Source organism: Rhinolophus sinicus, linkage group LG01, assembly GCF_036562045.2.
Source record: "Rhinolophus sinicus isolate RSC01 linkage group LG01, ASM3656204v1, whole genome shotgun sequence".
Classification (NCBI taxonomy): Eukaryota; Metazoa; Chordata; class Mammalia; order Chiroptera; family Rhinolophidae; genus Rhinolophus; species Rhinolophus sinicus.
The window spans coordinates 117776987-117792510 of record NC_133751.1 but is presented as its reverse complement, the minus strand read 5'-3'; the positions used below and the strand labels follow the sequence as shown (position 1 = coordinate 117792510).

Here is a 15524-nt window from a genome sequence, read left to right as displayed (position 1 = left end):
TTTCTGCTTCTTTCATTCAGCATAATTAATTTGAGATTCATGTGGGTTGGAGCATGCTCTCGATAGTTCATTCTTTTTTTTGCTGAGTAGTATTTCATTATATTGATATACCACATTTATTTATCTATTCTATGTTTTGCCAAAAATAATAACTTTATTGAAAAATGACACCAATATAGGAGATCACAGTTGTATACCTTACAAAATTAAACATCACTACCTTTTCTTGATAGATTAACTAGATTTATTGAACTGGTAAGGGTTTCTGCAATAGAACCCAAATTCAGAAAGCTGTGTGGATCGTTCGTGTTGCTTTCTTCTACATGAGCACCCCTCTGTGAGTCTGGCTTTTCCTCCTGGCGGCTGGCACACACTACTGAACAATCACATAAAGAACCACCCTCTGAGCATGGCTGAAAACAGCTGTGATCTTGTAGCAACCTGGACATTTTACATCCATAAAATAAGAATTTGGATTTTGAACTTGCTGTTTGTTTTCATGTTTTCCTCTTTCAAGGATGTATGTAGCAAATCTCTAGCCAAAGGCTGATGTTGATCTTTTCACAAGCCCACTCATCTAGATCTCTCTATATTCACCTTTTAGTGGGCATATGAGTTCTTTCCAGGTTGGGGCTATTACAAATAAAGCTACTGTGAATATTTGTGTACAAATCTTTGTATGGATATAGTCCTTTTATTTTTTCTTTTGGGTAAATACCTAGGAGTGGAATAGCGAGACCATACAGCAGGTATATGTTTAACGTTTTAAGTAAATGCCAATTTGCTTTCCAAAGTGGGTGTATATGTGTTTGCCACCTCCTCACCAACACTTGGTATGGTCGGTCTTTTTAAAGTTTAGCCATTCTGATAGGTGGTATCTCACTGTGGTTTCAATTCGCATTCTCCTAATGACTAATGATGTTGAGCATCTTTTGGTGTGATTATTTGCCATTCATGTATCTTTTTTGGTGAAGTGTCTATTTAAATGTTTTGCCTATATTTTTTAATTAGGTTGTTTGTTTTGTTATTGAGTTTTCAATATAGTTATATATTTTTCAATATATACATAGTTTTTATATATTCTAAGTACAAGTTCTTTATTAAATATATATTCTTGGAAATATTTTTCTCCTAGTGTGTGGCTTGTCTTTTCATTCTCTAAAAGTATCTTACAAAGAGCAGAGCATAATTTTTTAATTCCTGTGAAGTCCTGTATATTAATTTGTTTTTTCATGGATCATATTTTTGGTTTATATCATGGAAATTTTTGTTTAACCCAGTGTCACAAAGATTTGCTTTTATGATTTCTTCTAGAAGTTTTATGTTTTAACAATTTTACATTTGGTCTATTGTACATCTGAAGGTAATTTTAAATATGGTTTTGAAATATGACTCATGCTGAGTTAATTTTTATATAGTGTGTGAGGTACAAGTCAAAGTTTATTTTTTCACGTATGAATATCTAATTGTTGTAGCACCATTTGATGAAAAAACTATCCTTTCTGCACTGAATCGGCTTTGCATGTTTGTCAAAACTCAGTTGTCCATGTATATGGGGGCACACTTACATACCCTCTCTTCTGTTCCGTTTATCTGTTTGTCCATCCTGACAGTGATGCCACATTGTCTTGGTCAGGGGTCTGCAAATGACAGCCCACGGGCCAGCTGCTTATTGTGTAAATAAAGTTTCATTGCAACAGAGACACCCCACTCATTTATATATTGTCTATGTCTGTTGCACACTATGATGGCAGAAGTGAGTCGCGATGACAGACCACATGGCCCACAAGCTTGAACTATTTACTATGTGATCCCGTAAGGAAAAAATCTGCCAACTCTTGGTTTTGATTATTGTAGCTTTGTAATAGGAGTGTTAGTACTCCTTTCATTCTTCTTTTTCAAAGTTATTTTGGTTATTCTGGATCTGTGGCATTTCCATCTGAATGTTAGAATCAGCATGTCAATTTTTACCACAAAAAAAAAAAAAAAAGCCCACTGGGGTTTTAATTGAGATTGCATTGAATCCATAGATCTATGTGGGGAAAAATTGACATCTTAACAATATTGAGTTTTCCAAACCCATGAACAAGTTATATCACTTCGTTTATTTAAGTTTTTGGTAATTTTTCTCAGTAATATTTTGTAGTTTTCAGTGTACAAGTCTTGCACATCTTTTCATTTTAGTTTTTAATTGTTGCTGGCATATAGAAATAGAGTTTATTTGTATATGCTGATCTTGCATCCTGCAACCTTACCAAACTCACTTATTAGTTCTAGTAATTCTTGCATAGATTCCATCAGATTTTCTACATAGATGATCAAGTCAAGTGTAAATGAAGAAATAAAGACATTTTACTTTTTGTTTTCCAATATGGATGACTTTTATTTTATCTATCTATCATCTATCTATCTATCTATCTATCTATCTATCTATCTATCTATCTATCTATTTTGCCTTATGAAACTGGTTAGGATGTCCAGTTGAATAGATGTGGTGACAGTAGATAGCCCTTTCTTCTTCCTGATTTTAGGGTGAAAGTATTCAGTCTCTCATTATTAAGTATGGTGGTAGCTATAGGTTTTTGCAAATGCCCTTTATCAGGTTGAGGAAGTGTCATTCTATTCTTAGTTTACTAAAATTTTTTTTCTTATCATAAATGAATGGTAGGGCCGGCCCGGTGGCTCAGGCGGTTGGAGCTCCGTGCTCCTAACTCCGAAGGCTGCCGGTTGGATTCCCACATGGGCCAGTGGGCTCTCAACCACAAGGTTGCCAGTTCAATTCCTCGAGTCCCGCAAGGGATGGTGGGCTCCGTCCCCTGCAACTAAGATTGAACACGGCACCATGAGCTGAGCTGCTCCTGAGCTCCCGGATGGCTCAGTTGGTTGGAGTGCGTCCTCTCAACCACAAGGTTGCCAGTTCAACTCCTTGACTCCCACAAGGGATGGTGGGCTGCGTCCCCTGCAACTAACAACGGCAATTGGACCTGGAGCTGAGCTGCGCCCTCCACAACTAAGACTGAAAGGACAACAACTTGAAGCTGAACGGCACCCTCCACAACTAAGGTTCAAAGGACAACAACTTGACTTGGAAAAAACAGTCCTGGAAGTACACACTGTTCCCCAATAAAGTCCTATTCCCCTTCCCCAGTAAAATCTTTAAAAACAAAACAAAACAAAAAAAATGGTGGACTTGCCCAAATACTTTAACTGCATCTGTTTAAATGACGATATAAAAAATAAAAAATATATATGTATGTATACATACATATATATTTTTTTTTTTTTAAAGTTTGTTATTATGGTGAAGTATAAATGAAAACTGATTGATTTTGAATGTTAAATCAACCTTGCATTCTTGGGATTAAACCGTACTTGTGTTATCTGTTATATTGTCGGATATATCATATTTTGCATTGTATAATGCACTCCCGTGTATAATGTGCACCCAAGTTTTTGGCCCAAACTTTCAGGGAAAAAATCTTTTGTTTTAATTTTTCAATTCAAATTTTTATTTGTTTACATTTAGGTGCTTGCTTTTTGTATTATAAAGGAATTTTAGCCAAATATTTTTTCACATATTATGGTACAAGAAATTTTATGTAACAAATAATTAAAAAACACAAGAACAGATATAAGGTACAAGAAATTTTATGTACCGGTAACACATTTACAATATTTACGCATCATAGAAGGCCAAGAAATCTTTGTCGTCAGTGCAAGTTCGTCCTAAGTTCAACAAAATCGATCATCATGTTCCAGGGTATTATTTTGCATACGGATATCGCTATTGATTTCTAGTTACACTTTAACTCATAAGCACAAGTAAAATAATTAAAAACATTTATGTAGATACAGAATTAGTACTACCCATGTATAATGTGCATTCTTATTTTTCCCTCACAAATTTGGGCAAGAAAAGTACACATTATACACTGCAAAATACAGTACTTTGCTAAATGTTTGTTTAAAGTTTTTGCGTATGTATTTATGAAGGATACTGGTCTTTTACTTTCTCTCATAGTAATGTTTTTATCTACATATTTTTATATCAACGTAATGCTGGCCTCATAGAATGAATCAATTTTTCGGAAAAGTGTGTGAATTGGTATCATTTCTTTCTTAAATGTTTGATGAAACCAGTGAAACAGTGAAGCCATCTGGGCCAGGACAGTGTGTGTGTGTGTGTGTGTGTGTGTGTGTGTGTGTGTGTGTGTAGTTCTTTAGCTAAAAATTCAAATTCTTTTATAGATATGAGGCTACTCTCCTTATTTATTTCTTCTTGAGTGAGTTTTGGTCATGTGTGTTCTTCAAGCAATTTATCCAATTCATCTTGGTAGTTAATACTCCTTATTAATCTTTTTAATATTTGTAGAAACGATAGTAATGGCATCTCACCTGTCTCATTCCTAATATTGGTAATAGTATCTTCTTTCATTCCTGGTCTGTCTGGGTAGGGATTTATTAATTTTGTTGATTTTTCTCAAAGAACCATCTTTTGATTTAATTGATATTCTTTATTTTTCTATTTTCTATTTCATTGAATTCTGTCCTGGTCTTTATTACTTCCTTCACTTTTTAAATCTGGTTTACTTTTTCTAGTTTTTAAAGGCAGAAACTGAGGTCATTGATTTGGTACCTTCCTTCTTTTCTAACATAGTTGGTTAGTCCTGTCAATTTCCCTCTCCATAGTGTTTTCACAATATCCTACAAATTTTGATATGTTGTGTTTTCAGTTTCATTCAGTTAAAAAAAACTTTCCAAAATTTCTTTTTATTTCTTCTTTGATCTATAAATTGTATTATTTGCTTTCCAAACATTGAGGTTTCTCTGTTATTAGTTTATAATTTAATTCCAACATGCTTGTACGAGTATGGTGTACTAATTTTCTATGACTGCTATAACAAATTACCACAAACTCAACAGCTTAAAACAGCACAAATTTATTCCCTTATAGTTCAGTAGTTCAGAAGTTTGGCATGGGTCTCACTGGATCAAAATCAAGGTGTCAGCAGGGCTGCATTCCTTTCTGGAGGCGCTAGAGGAGAATGTTCCCTTGCCCTTTGTAGCTTCTAGAGGCTGCCCACATTCCTTGGCTCATGGACCTCTCCCCCCATCTTCAAAACCAGATACGATATGTTGGATCGAGTCCTTTTCATGCTGCTATGTCTGTGGTTCTGTCACTCTTTCCTCTTCCACTTATAAGTAAACCATGATAATAGCATTGGATGACATTGAGCCAGGATAATCCCCAATTTTTAGGTCAGCTGATTAGCAACCTTAATTTCCTTTTTTCCATGTAACCTAACATATTCATAAGTTCCCAGGATTAGAACATAGACGTCTTTGGAGAGTGATTATTCTGCCTACTACATATAACTTGAATTTTTAAAAATGTATTGAGACCTATGGCCCAGAACATTGTCTGTTTTGATAACTATTTCATATGCACTTGAAAGACATGTGTATTCTCTTGTTGTTGGGTGGAGTGTTCTATAAATGTCAACTAGATCAAGTTGGTTGATAAATTACTTTGAGACTTCTATAAACTTACTGCTTTTCTGTCTACTTTTGCTATAAATTATTAAAAGAGTAGTATTGAAATCTCTGACTGTTTTGTCTATTTCTCCTTGTAGTTTATCAGTTTTTGCTTCATATGTTTTGAAGCTCTATTATTAAATGTATAAACATGTAGCACTGTTGATTAATTGACTCCTTCATTATGAAATGGTCTATTTTATGCATGGCAATATTCTTTGCTTTGAAGTTTATCTTGCCTAATATTAATATAGCCACTCCAGGTTTCTTTAATCTAGTGCTAGCATATCTTTTTCCATTCTTTTAAAACTATCTGTGTCTGTAAGTTTTAAATTGTGTTTTTTTATGTGCAGCACATTTAGGTATTCATTTTTATACACTATGACAATGTCTTTTAATTGGGATGTTTAAACCACTTAACATTTAATGTAATTATTAATATGTTTTTGCTTAAATATAACATCTTATTATTTATTTTCTATTTGTCCCATCTGTTTTTTCTATTCTTTTCCTGATCTCTTTAAAGTTAATTAAATATGTTTATGATTTTATCTTTTTTATTGGCTTACCAGCAATAACTCTTTGCTTTATTATTTTGTGTTTGCTTTAGGGTTTATGCATTTTTTAACTTACAACAATCTAATTTCAAGTGATGTTATACTACTTCATATATAGTATAAGACCATTATGATAGTAGACTTCCAAGCTATGCCATTGTTGTCATACATTTTACTTGTACATATGTTATAACCTCCACAATACATTATTATTTTTGTTTATATTAATATTTATTGTTACTATTTTAAATTTATCTTTTAAAACTGTTTAAATAATAAAACAAATATCTTATATATTTATCCATGTAATTAACATTTCTGAATGTTTTTAATTCTTTTGTGTGGATTCATATTTCTAACTGGGATCATTTTCCTTCTGCCTGAAAGGACTTTAATATTTTGTGTGCAGGTCTGCTGGTAATGATTCTTTCAGCTCTTTATGTCTGAAAAATCCTTTATTTCACCTTAAATTTTAAAGACCTTTTGCTGGATATAGAATTCCAAGTTGATTTTTTATTTATTTTATTTTATTTTTGTTTTTAAATATTTAAATTATTTTGCTCTATTGTCTGTTTGCTTTTTTTTCCTGAAGAGAAATTTAATGCAGTTCTTACCTTTGTTCATATGTAGCATAACTCTTTCCCTGGCTGCTTTTAAGATTTTCTCTTTATTGGTGGTTTTGATCAATTTGATTATGATGTACCTTAGTGTGGTTTTAGTTATGTTTCTTGTGCTTGGAGTTAATTGGTATTCTTGGTTTAGTGTGTTTATAGTTTTAATTAAACTGGAAAAAATTTGGCCATTATTTATTAAGATATTTCTTTCATTCTCTTTCTTTCTTGGAAAATTACACTTATGTTAGACTACTTGAACTTGTGTCATAGATGACAGATGCTCTCTGCATTTTTTTACCTTGTTTGTCTCTATTTTATTTTGTATAGTTTGATTGCTATGTCTTCAAGTATACTAATGCTTTTTTTCTATAATGTCTACTCTCTTGTTAATTCTATCCACTGTATTTCTTTTTTTAATCTCAGACATTGCAGTTTTATTCTGGAAACTCACTTTGGGCCTTTTTGTATCCTCCATATCTCTAATCAACTTTTTGAACATATTGAAGACAGTTATAATGACTGTCTTATTATCCTGTCTGCTGATTCTAACATTATGTCAGATCTAGGATGATTTCAGTTGATTAATTTTTCTCCTCATTATGAGTTGTATTTTCCTGCTCCTTTAAATGCCTGATAATCTTTGATTGGATGTTAGATGATGTTAATTTTGTCTTATTGGGTGCGGGATGTTTTAGTATTCTTGTAAATATTCTCAAGATTTATTCTGAGTTGTAGTTCAGTTACTTGGAAACACTTTGATTGTTTAAGGTCTTGCTTTTTTAGTTTTTTAGGTGGCTCCATATTTAATCTAAGGCTAATTACTCCCCACCACTGAGGCAAGTCCCTTCTGAATAATGTACCTAATGTATTGTGAATTGTAAGGTTTCCCAGTCTGCCTAATGGGAATAGGCACTATTCCTGACCCTGTGTATATGAGTGCTGGGCACTGTCACCTCTAATGATTTCTTTGAAGTTGGGTATTTTTCTCACAAGCATTCAGTACTCTGCTGAATACTCAGGGAAGACCCTCTGCATATCTCTAATGTTCTCTCTATGTGCAGCTTTCTCCTCTCTGGCATTCTGTCCCATGAGTTCTAGCTGCCTTATCTCCCTGAACTCTCAGCTCCATCTCAACTCAAGGAGTCCTCCAGGATCTCTCCTTGGTTCCCCCTCTCTGCCTCGTGGCCTGGAACTCTCTTAAGGCAGTCAACAGGCACAGTTATAGGGCTTACCTCATTTGTTCCCATTTATCAGAGATCACTGATCTTTGTTGCCTGATATTCATTGTCTTAAAGCTGTTGTTTCAAATATTTTACCTGGTTTTTTAAAAGTGATTTGGTAAATCTGGTTCTTGTTCTTGTAACAATTCTTTATATTCATGAATTTTCTTGTTCTTCACCTTGGCCAGAAACAGAAGTACCATAAAGCTTCTCCTTAAGCAGAAGTATGAAGACAAATACAATCTTTAAAAAAAACTTCCAACTGGTAACTCTACAGGACAACAAAAGGAGCACAAATTAGGAAGGAGGGAGTGCCTCCAGGATCATAAACTATTTTAAAGGCATTCTGCTCCCACTGGTATCCACCCACCAGTGCTTCTGAGGAAGTAAATTACAAGAAGTCGTGGCCTACTTGCAATAAGCCCACGGATTGTGGTTTCTGTCTGCTCTGAACTTGGGGTTTTAACTTAGGCAGTATTCACCATGCTGTTTATGAGCAAGGCCCTCCTATCAGCTGCCTACCCAGCATGCTCTTCCTGCACCCATGTCTTGAACCATACTCATCCTTCAAGGTGGGCTCCATTGTAACTTCCACCAGGAAGCTCTCTGTGACATAAAGCTGGAGTAGGTGGCCCTCCCCTCAGTTCCTGTGCCTCACTTGATTATATGACTTATTGCACTGTATCACAATAAGCTATGCATGTCTAGATCTCCAAACAAATAGAGAACTCCAGGACAACAGGAACAGGTCTTCAAATACTTTGCAGCCTCCACACCTAACACAAAGCCAGTCCAGAACAAGCAGCAGGAAAGATTTACTGGGTAGCTTGGTAATGGAGTGAATGGAGAAATAACAAAGGAGCTTGGCCTCTGGGTCTCCTGCTTCATCCTCTGGCTCCATCAACTTCCTTTGGCTCTGGGTAACTCACCTGTTTAATCTAACTGTGCTCCTGGGACCTGATCCAGCCCACTGATGAGGTAAGAATGAGGAACGTGCAGCACGTAGGAGTCAAGTCGCTTACCTAAGGCCACATAGGAGCTCAGGGAAGGATACTACTAGAACCCTCATAGCTAAGATTTCTGGCCTGTGGCCATGAACCTCAGGGTAGAGTGGTATAAGAGGAGCCCCACAACACTGGGGAGGCTCTCTTTGTGGATGGGAGCTCAGAGTAATTGTAAATGGCCTTTCGATCCATATTTGCTCCACGAATTGTCTCTATTATGAATAATATCACACACATCTACTTGTTGTTAATTTTTCCAACCAAAATAGTTGAACGTTATTAATATTTTGGTGAGAGGTATATATTCATTTAAAAAACATACATCATGCTTTTTTATTTCATTATGTATTCTATCAAACCATGTGCCCTGTGGTTCACAGTCCAGTTTTCCTTAATCTTTAAGTATTAGGTGTGCTGGAACTGAGATGGGGTTTAGCCACTCCTAGCTTTGCCCTCTGTTTTGGGGGCAGAAGTGAGTCCCAAGGGCACAGTGTGGGTAAGAAGGAGGGTAGCTGCCACCCCTCCCTTGAGCATCAGGCAGACTCTGCCCAGGTGCTGCCTAAGCCCCCCACCCCAGCCCTGACTGTTCATGCATCAGGAAAACCACAGACTTGAGTCCTTTCCATTTTCTGGTGGTTTGGGTGCCTTGGCTAAGGACCTATTCTTCCAGCTTGCTCGGTTCCACCAGGCTGTCACTGAACACCTGGGGAATTATCAGAATGCATCACACTTGATACTTGGACGCTTCCTGCAGAAATTCTTGACCCGGCTCCAGGGGTGAAGGGCCAAAGATGGACTGAGACCAGTCCCTGAAAACCATTCACAGATCGTCCCAAGAACAGCATGGAGCTTTTTGTGACACCCTACCTAGATCTGGACACTCTGGGGCACCAGGACACACAGCGAGGCAGCAGGGTGTGGCAGTAGGGAGAGGGGTTGGAGGACTGACAGAATCCTCAGTCTGCTGAGATGGGTGAATTCCTTAACCTCTCTGAACCCCACTTTCCTTATCTTTAAAATGGGGGGAAATAATATACTTATTTTAATGGGCCTTGGTAAGGATTAAAGAAAAACATGTCAAGTGTCTGCTTCCATGTCAGCTATATGGCTGTCTCTCATCTGATGTTCATTCCCTGTGTCTGCCTTTGCAGAGCATGCCCTGGATGTAGCCTGGTGTCCTGGGTCCACTCAGCCACATTTCTGCTAGTGGGGGGGAGCGCCTCCAGACAGGAGTAAGGAGATAGAGGCGACTGCAGAGTGGGAAGAGGACGACTGGTGTACGTGTGTACATGAGTGTACACACGTGGGTACAGAGGATGCAAGCCCATGAGATGCAAATTAAAGGCCTCAAGAAATTTCTGTCTAATGTCCCAGATTCCACCATCCTTTTGAGTTCTTCTGACTTAAGCCATCTCTAAAATGCGAATGTTCCTGGGAGTGTTGACAAGCTCCTCAGCTTTAGTGTGAAGGTTTTCATTGTTTCATCACCCTAAGAGTGAGGAAGGTGGGTGGGGGTGAGGACACAGGAACATCAGGGTTGAGGTCAGGAAGGAAAAGTTCAAGGTGAGAGGGGGGTGGGGTGCAGAAGATAAGTTGGGCCAATCTTACAGGGTGACATTCAGGTGTGGGGGTGAGAATCGGGATCTTTTTTCCCTAGCATGGTGGTCAGGAAGGGTTTCAAAGTGGAAAAGACCCCCTGCACCCCAATCAGAAAGATGAGCATGAGCAGATGGCTTGAAGCAGTGTGTAAACTGTGCACTGTCCCCTAAATACCTAGCATTTCTGGGGTGACCAGCCACAGGATGGCCACAGAGCACACACTTGCTCCCTGGGAGGCAGAACCACTCTCAGAGGACAGAGATCCTGGTTGGATGAGCCTCAGGGAACTCCCTAGAGGGCTGGTGGTCAGGCTTCCTGAACACAAACTGCCCCCAGCCCTTCGGTTCATAGCACTTGCTCCTACCTCAGAGGCTTCACACATGCTCTTGTGTGCTCTGCCCACTCGATCCTTCCAGGCCTTTCCTGGGCTTCTTTAAGTCTCAGCTCAAATGTCACCTCCCCAGAGGGAACTTCCTGGTTCCTCCCCATCTGAAACAAGCTCCATCTCCCATCAAAGCACCTTCTTCCTCTCCTTCACGGCTCCGGTATAATTTGTAGGTAGGGATTCATCTGCTTTGGGGCATTGTACTTCTAGGATATTCAGCAAGGCCCGTGAAGAACAGGTCTCAGGGAGAAGACCTGTTGCCCGCCCTCTTAGACAGAGCTGAGGAGGCACAGAGACCAGGGAGTGGCCTCTGAACAGAGCGCCAGAGAGCAGCTGGGCCCACAGGGTGGTGGGCTGCATCCAGGCACCCCGCCGCATAGCTTGGTTGTCCATGGAGCTGCATAAGCCTCCCAGAACCTAAACATGGCCTTACAAAAAGAAAGGGAACCCCAAACTAACTGTGATCCATTCAGGATTTGCCTTCCCAATGAAATGAAGTCTCAAAATAGAAATTAATGTGAATTATAGAAAATTAAGTTACATTTTTTGCACACCTGGGATTGAGAGCATGAAGTTCATATCCGTCTTGTTTCCTGACTCAGCTATGGTCTGTATCCTGCCTTTGACTACATGTTCCTTAAGGGCAGGTAAGTTGCTCCCATCATAACCACTGCATTTCTGGGCCAAACACTATGCCTAGCACATAGTATGCACTCAATAAATGTGTTTTTCTTTGTGGGGGTGGGAAGCGGCATGGGATAGATGAACAGCACTAGTCTCCCCCCTCTGCAAGCTCACCACCCCAGAGCAGATTTCCTTGTCCCTTGGAAAGTATCTCTTCCCTCCAATGTGGGCCAGGCATGTCTGAATCCCCCCTCCAGATTGTTTTCTGGGAAGCTGCCACAGAGGTTTGCCCTGGCCATGGTGCCTGGGGCCTCTGAGAAGCAGGAGACAGCTTGGGTAAGCTGGTTTCTTTGTTCCCAACATCAAGGCAGGCTGAGCAGATGCTTGGCAGTCACCATGACCAGGCTGGGCCTGCCAGAACAGGGGCTGAGGCCAAGCCAGGGAATGTGTCAGGAGAGATTACAGGGGTGGGGGACACAAAGACAGCACTGCAGGGCTCCTGGGAGCGTGCCTGAGCTCCAAGTCCACATGGTGGGCTGTTCTTCCCATCAGCGCGAGAGCTCCTGCCACGGGCAGGGAAGTGACAGAAGGGCAGGATAGGCAGTCCCCGGGGCCACCTCGGAAATGAGCACAGTGATCATAAAAGCCACCAGCACGTGCAAAAGGCTGGGAGGTGGAGTGCAGTGTGCGTAGCTCTCAGCCCTGAGACTTGAAGCAGGTGCGTTTGGCTCTCCGAGTCTCCATTTCTTCAACACTAAAATGCCACCCTTCTCTCCTCTGCCTTGTGATGCCGGGGCTGAGACTGCAACCACTTTTCTGCGTTGCCAGCGGGCTCTACGTTAGGTTCAGCCAACAGGGGGCGCTAGAGGGAGGCTGCGGAGCTGGAGGAGGAAGACAGGACTTGCTTCTGAACCGTATCTGCTGCTGGTTCCTCCTGTAAGCAACCGCCTCCAGCAACCCTTCTTTAACCCTGCCGCAGCAGTTCCTTCCTGCAGCAGCCCCGGAATCCAGTCTGCAGTTTTCCCACCTTCACAGAACCAGCAGCTTCTTGGTGCTGCATCTCAGGACAAGCCCCAGACGAGAAACCTCTCCTCCTCTTACACCCCAGGGATCTGAGCTTCAGCCCCACAAGGCGTCTCCTACAAGATCTTAAGTTTTAATAATTCTAATCTCTTCCCTTCTTCCTCTAGCCTTAGGATAGTAGCTGCTTCCAGCAATTATTATCTCCACAATAACTTAGTTTTCTTCTTGTCTTTTCAGCTACCTAATTAACGACTTTATAACCTGGTTAACACTTTTTACATTAATTTCTCTTTGTGAAAATAATGGAATATGGTTTCTATATCCTGACAAGGTCCTGGCTGATCCTTTAGGCTAATGAAATATGCTTCTTATAGCTGTTTGAGGATGAGATCAGATGGTTTTCACACAGTGCCTGGAATATAAGAAGTCTTCGATCCATATTAACCTTTCCTTGGCTCTGCAACACTCTTAGTCATATGGTGCCAATTTATTTTCAAAAATCTTACATTTTTTTCCTATCGAAATGTTCAAGAGCACAGGTTTGGAGATAAATAAAGCTGTTTGAATCCCAGGTCTGCTACTTATTAGCCGTATAGCCTTGGACAACTTTCTTCACCTCTTGAAGCCTCGTCTATCAAGTGGAAATGATAATAGCAGCACTTATCTTATAGGGTTGCTATAAAGATTATATGAGATAATGTTTGTAGACAGTGGCATATAGTAGCACACAGAAAATTATAGCTGTTAACTCTTTTATTTGTTTATTATTCCATGGATACATCAACCAAATCTTATCAACTAAATCATCAGCTATTTGAGAGTAAGTTCTGTCACTTTTCTATAATCCCGCAACCAACCTTAAGCCTCAACAATACTTATTACAATGCTAGGCACATATTTCAAGCTTAACAAGTAGTATTACAGGCATTTAGAGTTGGGGCAAGCTCATTTTAGAGCTACAAAGGGATTTTAGAGGTGATTTAGGGTAACTCTGGTAGCTGTTGTACCATCTTTACAATGCACCCACCGAATGTATGTACAGCCTCCAGCTGGAAAAATGTTCTTCTTTAAGTAGAACTGACTATCTCCCTATAATGTCCACCTCTTGACTGAAGCTCTATCTCTTGGGGTCACACAGACAAGTCTATTTCCTTTTTCATGATCAAGCATCTGATGGTGATGGTCATATTGTCCCTAAAACTTCTCTTCTCCCAGTTAAATGTTTCTGTTCGTTCCCTCAACCATGACGTGGGTAGTACGATTCTGACATGCCTCTCTTTTCCAAACGCACTTCACACATGAGTGGCTGTTAAAACCCCGGTGCTCAGAGCTGACGCAGTGCTGCACCCACGGGCCGACCAGAGCAGAGGGCCAGGATCATCACCGCCTACAAAGTTCTCTGTTCTCCTTGATGGAGACTAAAATCACAGTCTTCTAACCCTTTATTTGGGAGCCATGCCCCACTCCTTTTGCACTTCCATTCAATTAAAACTTCTGTATCAGTCCAGGTTATTACTTGTGAGCAATAGAAAATATCTGTAGCTGAGTTATGCAAATAAACAAAAATAGGAAATGCACATTGGAATTCTTGGAAGACGGTAGTGACAGTTTTTATTCTTCCCAAATTGTTCACATAAACAGAGCAACCAAGAAAGTAAAACGAAAGACCCATAGACAATATCTACAACAAAACTAGGTGATAAGGTCTCCCCAAGAATCTTCTAATACGAGTGTGTGGGAACAACCCACTGGTAGCTATAAGAATTGTATAGTATCTACATCGGTGCAGAAGGAAGCATAGGGAGGTAACCGGGTTTCTGATGCCCATAAGGACAGAATAACCCCCAAGTCACCAGTATGAACTAACTGGAAAGCACTCTGGGCCAATCTGAGAAGAGCAATCAAAACTGGGAAGGCTTTGCAGGATGAATGCAATGGGACCATGGTATAATAGAGCTGACGATGCTGGAACAGAATGGGCCCTATAAACTCATGAAATTTAACAAATCAAAGCCCTTTTCCAAAACAAAGGTCCACATTGAGAAGAAACAGATAGGAGGAGAATACAAATTGAAGAGGAAAGGGACAAAAAAAGCAAGGGAAAATGAAGGTCCAGATAAAAGTAGAAGAGGCGAATAAAGTAGGCTGATCTCAGACAGCAGGAGGCCATGTTTTTAACCACTGTGAAAACACACATAAGAGGGAGCTCTACAGAAATGAAGCTAAACAAGTTATTCTAGCTAAAAACAAGCATTTCCATGCTAAAAACAAGGAAAATGCATTGCATTAAAAAGTGAGCAATAGAAAAGAATCAGTCAAATCCCATAGGAAGCTTATTCTGAGGAAATAAGAAAATAAGGAGTATTATAAGGATATATAAGAATATATAAGAATCAGAGAATAAATATCCTTACAGAAAATGATACATACCAAAAAGACATATATGAAAAAGAGAGAAATCATAATCTAATATTAAGAAAAAGCTAAAATGTAGTATAAAAATTATTTAAAATTATTAAAGAAAAATCTAATTAAAAGGAGAAAAATCTTATAAATGAGGTGATTGAAAAATGGGAAAACTTGAAAAGAGAAATAACAGAACCCAGGATATAATTAGAAAAAAAGGAAAAATTGTTTTAAAAATTAAGACTACAATAGAAGAAACACAAGAAAGAACAAACACAGCAATGACTTCAGATAAATAAAAAGTGGAAAGAAAGAAAGATATGTTTTAAAAATATTTTTAAAAGATAAAAAAAAGATTTAAAGTGATAGATATAAAATATAGTCAAAGAAGTTTTAACTTATGTGTAAGTGACTTTTCAAGAAACACATGAAAGCAATGAAAAAGTACAAAAACTAAGATGTACAATTTAAGAAAACATTCTTGAAATAAAAGAATTTGTGACTACAAATTGAAAGAGCATACCACAATTCTAGGGAAAGTAACCCATATGGCCAAT

At 38.9% G+C, this 15524-nt stretch overlaps 1 pseudogene; it reads right to left on the bottom strand.

The window, feature by feature from the left end:
- Window positions 1-234: 234 nt before the first annotated feature.
- On the bottom strand, window positions 235-460 carry LOC141570557 (small ribosomal subunit protein eS27-like; annotated as a pseudogene).
- Between the last annotated feature and the right edge of the window lie 15064 nt (window positions 461-15524).